The sequence below is a fragment of the Pundamilia nyererei genome, unplaced genomic scaffold (genome assembly GCF_000239375.1).
Source record: "Pundamilia nyererei isolate P.nyererei 1_Seehausen unplaced genomic scaffold, PunNye1.0 scaffold00152, whole genome shotgun sequence".
NCBI lineage: Eukaryota > Metazoa > Chordata > Actinopteri > Cichliformes > Cichlidae > Pundamilia > Pundamilia nyererei.
The window spans coordinates 211011-220440 of NW_005187553.1; positions in this window are offsets into that span (position 1 = coordinate 211011).

Sequence of the window (9430 nt, forward strand, 5' to 3'; positions counted from 1 at the left end):
GAGCAGCGCTGTTCATACTCCGAGACCGTAGCGGGAAACTGTTGGTTGCCTAGCAGCAGTTAACGAAAAGACCGGAAGTCACTGTGCTTCAACTAGAAAACTTTTGCATTTATCCTCTTTTCCCCGAGTATCAGACAAACCCGTTTAGCAGCGTGCTTGACCTTTGAGTTAGCTGAACTTCCTGGTGGTCTGTTGGTGGATTTAAGGAGGTTAAATGGATGAAAAAAGTTATCTTTCAGCTAGCTCTTGTTGCGCAGATGGAGCAATGCATGATGGGAAATTCTCCCGGTATTTGTAAAGCTAAATAACCTTATGGGGCTCTGTTGGAAACTGCTTCATGTGTATATATAAATAGTGTGTAGTCCCAGCTTCCTACAGACTGTGTTTGTGTTGATTGTGAGATTGTGAGCACCGTGAGTGTGCACGGTTTGTGTGTGAAACACTTCCCTATGCGTGAGCTGTAGAACTCATACTTACCTGGTAGGAGAGATACCATGATCAAGAAGGTGGTTCTCTCAGGCCGAGGCTCAGCCATTGCACTCCGGCTTTGCTGAAAGCCTGCGAATTCCCCAAATGTGGGAATCTCGACTGCATAATTTCTGGTAGTGGGGGACTGCGTTCGCGCTCTCCCCTAATCATATGTTGAAAGGAAATTGTGGCGACATTTACGCTTATTATGAAGAACCAGGTCATTTAACATGTGTATATGAAGATGATATGACTGATGTGGAGTAGCGTGCAGTTTCCTCGTTTCTCCGCTAGAGGCCGGTAGAGCTCTGTAAATGTTCAGAGACGTCACAGATAAGATAAGAAGAACTTTATCCCGAGGGAAATTACTTTTTCATACACATGCTCAACGCAGCAAGAGAGACAGAGGAACAATATATACAATAAGAATACTAGTATACAGTAATCTAAGGAGCTTGGAAAGAAAAGCGTCTGGACTTCTTTGAGTTGCTTGAAGATGTTTCACCTCTCATCCGAGAAGCTTCTTCAATTCTAAGGGCCAAATGGTGGAGAGTCCCAGATTTAAACCCAGTGGGAGTTTCCCCCCCCAAAGAGGGACAAAGGACCCCTGATCCTCTACCTAATTATGATTAGGTAGAGGATTATGATTAGGACTCTCCACCATTTGACCCTTAGAACTGAAGAAGCTTCTCGGATGAGAGGTGAAACATCTTCAAGCAACTCAAAGAAGTCCAGACGCTTTTCTTTCCAAGCTCCTTAGACTACGATGACCTGGATGACTGAGAACCTTCACAGACAGTATACAGTAATATACAGTAGGAAGAATTGGATTAACTAACTGTTAGTAACATATAACTAAATGGTAAGGATTTACAGCTTCATCATCTAGACGAGTGTCACTTTTAACTTTGCAGATATTGTTCTCTGCTCTGTGGTCTCGCTTTAACAGGAATAACTGTGGATTTTAATGGAAACTTCACAGCAGTTTTCACACTTTCCAGATTCACGGGCAGAACTGGACTCCAGGTCGCCCGTCTGGTGGATTTAAATCAGGGTCGCGTGTGTTTGTTATCTTTTAAATGCAGTGCCTGGCCACGTTCAGTATTTAAAGTTAGTATTTCTGTAGGAGTGCTCACTGGATTCAGATTCTTATTGTTCAAAGTGCTCTTTGGAAGTGAAACGTGTATATAAGTTTAAAAACAAAGAGCTCTGAGGCAGTCACCTCAAAGTTGAGGTGGATGTGACAAAGCTGCAGATTTCCTGTTTCGTAGCTATGCTGCTGTTTGCTGCTCTGTGTTGTTTTTTACTGTTAAAAATAAATGTTATCTATTGAGGTTTTGCTGTCATGTGACTCATCATGACACGTCACTTTGGGTGTGTGAAGTTGTAGGGTCAAAAATTAAGACCTTAGTCACACAGGTCTGGAGACCACCCTCCAGTCTGAGTGGTCGCTGAAAGACCTACGATTGGGTAAATGTGTATTCCCTGGTTGGCAGGTAGATAGAAACCTCCTTGTGTTAGCTTTGGTTGCACACTGTTGCGGTTCTGAGTAGTTTGCATGCAGGACCCCAACTTGTCTGCAAACACTCGCCAACTTCTCCGTGAGCAGTAGTGAAACTGAAAAGTGAGTGTTTGCCTTCACAGTAAAACCTTTTTAACGTGCAAGTGTTTGCAGACAAGTTGTTCGGGTCGAGAAAATGTTGCATACCTTTGTTTAGCGTCCTTACATCATTTGCTGATTGCTAAAATCAGTATTTTTTGACATGTCAGGATGATGATATGACGACACTCCCTCCTGCAGCCAGCTGAAACGTAGCCACGCCACCTTTATCTGGAGCGCTGATGATGTATCCGATGATGTCATTTGCAAATGGCTGTCTATGTTAGCGGATGAGCTACAGGTGTTTGTTATTTGGTACATGCAGTTCACCCATGTTAGCAGGGACCATAGAAATGTAGCAGGCATGCTGTATAAAGCGTATAAAGAACCAGCCCATGTACCATAATAGTTATTTGTTGCGTTGTTAAAGAAGTTCAGACATTCAGTGGTGTGTTGTGCTGTCAGCCTGCTTTATCTAATCATTGGATCTCTGGCATATGCCTTTCACGCCACCTCTGTCACCCTAAGCTGTTAAAAACTCAAATGTCCCCTGTGCACTTTACGCTGCCTGACATTTGACCACAATGAAAAACAGTCGATTTCTCCTCTGTATATCTCAGCATGGAGGTCAGAAGCCAGAACCTGCTGGAGGAGGCGAAGCTCCAGGTGGGTGAATCACAGCTGGGGAAAAGTGGCTAAAATGCATGTGAATACAGTACGGAGTGGGATTTCTGTAGCACATGTAAACATGAATACAACAGAACAGCCAGTTAATCACACATGAACGTTTTTGGACTGTGGGAGGAAACCAGAGGGCACAGGAGGAAACAGAGCTCAGACAACCAACGTGTTAAAAGTCAGAAATGTTCTTGCTGTGAGGCGATCGTGGTAACCGCTGCAAAGATGGCCTGTCTGAAGCTGAAAGATGGCATAGATAAAATATAAATATAAGCCAGAGTGAGACTGCAAAGACAAAAACACGAGTGCGTAACTTGCAGCCTCAACCTCACAAATGAAGCCGACACAGAAGTGCCAAAAACTGCAGTTCCTCTAACAGCCACCAGAGGATGTCTCCAAAGTGAACCGGCCGCCGCAGACTCACAGACGCAGATTCCACCCAGACAGCAGAAATAAACACGCTGGTGTAAGAGTATTTTTGGCCCGTGGTTCACCGAGTTTCAATCTTCCCATTTTTAGAAGGTTTCCGATCTGCATTCAATTTTTATGGTCCAAAGGGACACTTGAGCTCCATAAATACATTATTTTAAAGTTCTGTCCATCCACTTTTAGTTGATTCCTTCCAACAGTGATATTATAGAAATTTGATGTATGGAGCTATTAGGACAAATCAGCTGATATGTGCCTCTAACAAAGCTTGCTATCATTAGTTGATAGGTTGGAGCTCCACTCTCTCATATAAATATATTCACTGGTGGGTCTAAAAAACCCAGCAAACAGCAGCTAAGACACTAATGTCGACGCTTTACAATGTGGACACCACAGACCCTCAGATATATATTTATATAGTCTATGGTTTATAAAAAATAAATGCAGAAATGGAAATTTAAAAAAAGTTGAAACTTGTAAAAGCCCACAGAGAGACAGACATGCTAATTAACCATAGAGCGAGAAGAACAGCAAGGTTCAAAGTTTGCTTTTGAATCGCCGCTCCTCCCACAGCGGCGGCCAGGTTCTCGTGTAAGATGCACACTAACCTGCTCAAGGCCACCGCATCCTTTATCTGTTTAACTCTTTGCACAAAGCAACCCAGTGTCACTTTCTTTCTGCACTTCCCACGTTACGCTAACCTGTGAGCTGTGATGAAGCATGAGCCGGATGAGCTGCTGACGTTCATTATTAAACTTGTGTCCGATCATTAGGAACATTTTTGACTCAGTCATGCAATGAGACTTTGCAAGATTCAAACCTTCTTGAGATGAAGCTATAAACGAGCTTTTTAGCATCAGTATGAGAGTGAGCTGTGCACAAACATTTAATTGTTGAGCGTTATTGGATGTTTTGGTTTGGTTTTTTAATGCATAAAGATAAACCAGTTTGTGATGCTTCAATTTTGCGCTTTCATTGCTACGCCCAACCACTTCTTGTATTCTTTTTATACAGAAAAACATCTGCGGACAGAGTTCCTGCTGCTTCAGATGACATCTGTGTCTCTCTGTGTTCCCTGGGTGAGGCAGCAGCAAGTATTCAGAGAGCAATGCTGCACAACATGAGAGGAAAACGTAAGAAAAAGTCTTTTGCTTCCAGCTTTCTCTCCGAGCAGAGAAATTTAAGTTGAATCACGGCTTAGCCACGCTCTTTAACTCTTGCACGGTGATTTTTCATGCACGTTGTCGTCCTCCCCCACCATCTTCTGTCTCTGCCGTGTTCACTGCGTGAGTGAGCAGCTCCCCAAACCTCCCACCCACCCACATGCTCACTGTTTCAGAGAAGACGAGGCTCAACTTAAGTAGATGTTCCGCCTTTTGGTTTTTGGACCGTCAAAAATAATCCGTCTGGTCCCTTTTTATGCCGTGATGTCAGGTCCTGTTTAGAATTTGAGGTTTTTTTTTTTCATGTTTGGGTGCTTTGTGTCTGTGTTACTCACTTCCTGTTTATTTTGGTTAGTTAAGTTGTCCTGTGTTTTCCCTCCTTTGTGATTGTTGGACCCGCCCTCATTAGCTGCACCTTGTGCTTCACCGTATTTCTGTTTTCTTTAACTTCTCATTGGTTGTCATTCAAGCTTATTTTCATATTCAAAGATCAAACTGGTTTGTTGGTCATTATACTGGTCAAACAGCCTCCACAGTCACCACAGTCTGCACTGAGTGATCTCAGTCCAGTAGGGCACTGCTGGCATGTTTTAACAGGAGGTTTGCATCATTGTGCAGCTGATGATGAAGTTTCCAGCACTTTGTCAAATTAAGGAAAGAATTAAGGGACAAAAAAGGGCCCAACGTGGTATTACCCAGGCATCCCTAATATAGTGGCAGGTGAGTGTATATACTGAGAGTCTAATTGGAAACAGGAGTGACAAAAAACAAGTGAACCTGAATAGTTTTAAGTACTAAAGGAAAAATACAACGAAAGACAGGAAATAAACCTGAGATTAAAGTGACTAATAATACAAAATAAAACAGGAAATGATTCAATAGAAACTCAGAAATGTGACAGGTTATTTTCATCCCCAACACCTAAGCCGTTAATCATTCATTTACAGAAACTTTGCAAATACAGAAACAGATCATTGTTACGCTTTAGTGTGCTCAACTTTCAGCAACATTTGAAATAACAGCCGCGCAGCTCTGCAAGCTGAGGAATGATTCTTTATTAGCACCTCCGTACCGTTTGGTTGAGCAGCACCACGAGTCCATCCAGGAGCAGGATAAACAAGTAGTGCGAACAGCTGAGAAGATCATTGGAGCCTCTCGTGCCTCCATCACAGACACTTATCGCACCGGCTGCATCCACAAAGCCACCGGCGTTGGCGAGGACCCCACACACCCCACACACACTCCTCAACCTGCTGCCTTCTGGCAGTGAGGTACCGGAGCATCAGGGCCTTTCCTGAACACTCAGTGACTGGACTGAAACACACACACATCGATTCATACACATCACTTGCAAGCATTTATCTGCAGAATCTCACACACACACACACACACACACACACACACACACACACACACCGAGTTAGTTTTTGCACAGTCTTTTGCACATTTCTGTTGCACTGTATCGTTCTGTTCTGTCGGCTGTTGCACTGTCTTTGGTTTTTCTTGTTGCAATTCTTGCACACTTGCACTTTATGTAGCCCTGTGTTGATCGTCTGTCACATGTAGCACCATGATCTTGGAGGAAGGTTGTTTTGTTTCACTGTGTGCTGGACCACTGCGCATGGTTGAAATGGCAGTAAAGCTGCTTGACTTGACTTGAGATCTCAACAAACCGTGTGTTAGTCTGAGGAATCGCTGGCTCGTCACTAATTCTGAAATTTTCAGATGGTTTCAGCACTGATCGCATGAAGGACGAATGTTCGCTGGGATGACCTTACGTGGGCGTTTCCTTAACTTATTTACGCCGTTCGCCGTCTCAGTAACTGCAGAAACATGGCTGTTATTTCAGCTGCTCTTTGACTTTCGACAGCGACGTATTAACACGTCTGGTTCTGAGCAACATGTTTCATGTCAGACTCGCGCCTGTTGACTTCTCTAAACACGAGCTGATCTCTACATGGGACAAGCGATGAAAACGTTGTACAGTCGCACGTAAAGCGTAGCAGCTGCTCACCCTCTGAAACAAACGTTCTGCCTCTGCTGCTACACAAGTACCTAAGAAACATGCGTGCATGGTGCAAAGACGCTTCACAGTGATTTCAGACTCTTCAGGTTCACAACTGCTCGCTCAGACGTGTGGGATTTGACATTAAGATTCACCAAACGTCACGATCACGTGCAATACTGTGCAAAAGTCATGAGCCACCCCTCATTTCCTTTTTCTCAACGCCACACTTTAAACTGGTTCTACAAGGCTTCCCGAAGGTCTTTCAAAATGTTAGTTTTACACACATAAAATAGTAAATTTGCATAATAAGGGGATTCCCAATGAGCTAAGAGCCCAAAATATTTGCACAGTGTGGGTTCGGTCCAAAAAAATGAGGAAAGTGGAAAAGTGGAAGGCAAAGAAGAAGTGCTAGGTCTAAAAAACTATCTAGAGCAGATGAACAGTATCTCAAAGTCATGTTCTTAAGAAATAGGGAAAAAAGTCCAACAAAGACCTGAGAGATGCATCTGGACCTCCAGCTGATCCACATAATCCACATTGGAAACTTTTATTTCAAATCAAAATCAGTATGTACGCTCAGTAGTTTATATCTTAAAAATGACGTGCCAGAGTCAGACTGGGTCTTGAATTGTCAAATGGCTAATGAGATTTATCTAGAGTGTAATAATAAGTTAATGTGTTCCACGTTTGGCTTCTCATAGCCACCTGGGAAAGTTTTTCCTTGGATTTGAAGATATCTGCTGAACTAATCAGAGAAAGTCAAAGTGTGGAGCTGAGCGTAATCAGCAGGTAAATGTCAGGATATGTTGATGCGTCTTTGTGATGAAGCCCAGTGATAGTCTGTGTTTATGCTAGTACACCTGGAACTTTGTTGAAATGACATAACATTTTGAAACATAGCATATTAAATTGATTTTCTAATTAATAAGCATGAGGCAGCACATTCAACAAATCTAAGAATATCTAAAAATAATTTGAAGAACGGTCAGAGGACGTGAAGAACATGCGGGGTTTGATGAAGACGTCCTAACAGGAGCAAACCAGATGATGCAGCAATGACAAAGAGGAGAGAGGAGCCATAAATACACACATACTGACTCAAAACAACAACAACCAGAAGTCACAAGTTCTGGGGTTTATTGCACATGTTTGGATTTTGGACCTTATTATTAAACCGTTCAGACATTTGAAGTAAAACTGAGAATGTGACATTTTTGATCACTTGAGCACCTGAGCTCTTAAAGGAGTCTAATATTCTTGTTTTGATCAGTAACCTCAGCTTTATCAGTAACCCCGTCAGTCCTGCTCCTAAGGCTCAGTTGAGGTTGAGGCAGTTAGTTGAGGTTAACTGGCCTCTGCTGAGTCTGTCACATGTGGGTGCTGAAACGAGAGTGTGGGCAGGCCGCTGGGTCGTCTGCTGAGCTGAGGAAGGAGGGGGAATAAATGTCAAAAGATGAAGATGGTATCGTTATACGATGGCAAGACAGATGTTGTCTGTCTTTCAGATTTGCTGTTTTGATTAACCTTTTAACGACTAACACGTGCTGAGCTGCTTTGTTTTCTTTTAAATCTAAATAGTAGCTTCTGATGATGGCGGCTCGCTTTAGATCGGTGCTTCTCCAAGCAGGGTCCTGCATGAGGGGTGTCGCATCTGTGCGCAGGTCTCTTGAGTTAAAAGAAGGTGATGAAACTGTAAATATCTTGCAACAACAACCGTTTGCAGCAAATGCAGAAAAAAATAGTGTGAAATAGGAAGCAATGGATAAAATCTAATTAGCATGTTTCCTGTTTTCACGACTGCAAGATATTTTTGTGTGTTTACCGTGTAACGAGTCAGTACAGAGAGGAGGACACAAATGCAAGAAGCTGTGGTGAAATCCAAAAACCCCCCCACAGCTTTGTGTGTTCATGCACATAAAAACCATGGTACCAAATAGATGACTCGTCCCCGTTTCCTCGATTTCCTGACTTTTTAATTGGCAGTTGTTTAAAAAAAAAGGTGCAGTTGTTTAACGAGGCATGTGTGGCTAAGTCGACTGGATGATTAACCGGCGCTGCTCTCACTAGTCTTCACCAGGTCTGCTGTTTCGGAGAGGTTAGCGCTCTCTGTCACTCCGTGGCAGGAAGATGTAAACAGGTAAAGTAAAGCCTCAGCTCTGGAGGACTGTGACCTACAAAAAAGACCATGGTGGTTAAACATTTAAACATTTAACCGCTCATCCACGCAAAGCTACACTGTGCTGCTCATGATTGTCAATGCTAACCCGCTGCTAGCACCGCTAAAGTTAGCCACACTCAGTGTCAGCCACATTTAAAATAAGACCTGCCCATGGAAGCATGCGATTACTGGTTTCCATTAGACTGTGCCCAGTTTTTACTGTTTTTTAATTTTTGAATACTGGATTAATTAGTTATTTTTTTCACTAGTCAGACATTTAAACAAACAGTAAAGTAGTTGTTTAATGCCCTCCTTCTCTCTCAGGTTCATTTTGTGCCATTGCTGCGGTGCGTTAAGGTGCTGCAGATAAGCACCAGCAACCATGATGAAACCACATCATTCATTCCAATTATATCTCTTACACCTCTCACTAAAAATGCTCTAATGGTTAAAAAAAAAAGACGAATTTGAATCCCGTGGATTCTGGTGATTGTAAAAAATTAAGAATTAAAATGATTTTTTTAGTTGTTAACAGGATGTTGTACCCCTTTATTTGAACAGGATATGAACAGGAAGCTGACAGGGAGCTCCTAGCAAGAGTGACTTTTCTTGCAGAGCAACACACACACACACACACACACACACACTTCAGTAGGCGTGAACCTGAGACTGAAACTCGCTCTGAAAACCCCAACCAACTCAACTGCAATTAATCAGCTACAAGCCACACACATGCAGAAGCAGGTTCTCATGTGCGCGCGCACACACACACACACACACACACAAACGCACACACTCACACACACACACACACACACACACACACACACACACACACACACTTGTAAAGCTGTCTCTGAAAGTCTCTCTCTCTCTCACATGCACGATACAAGTAACAGGAAATAAATTGGATTATGCAAATGAGC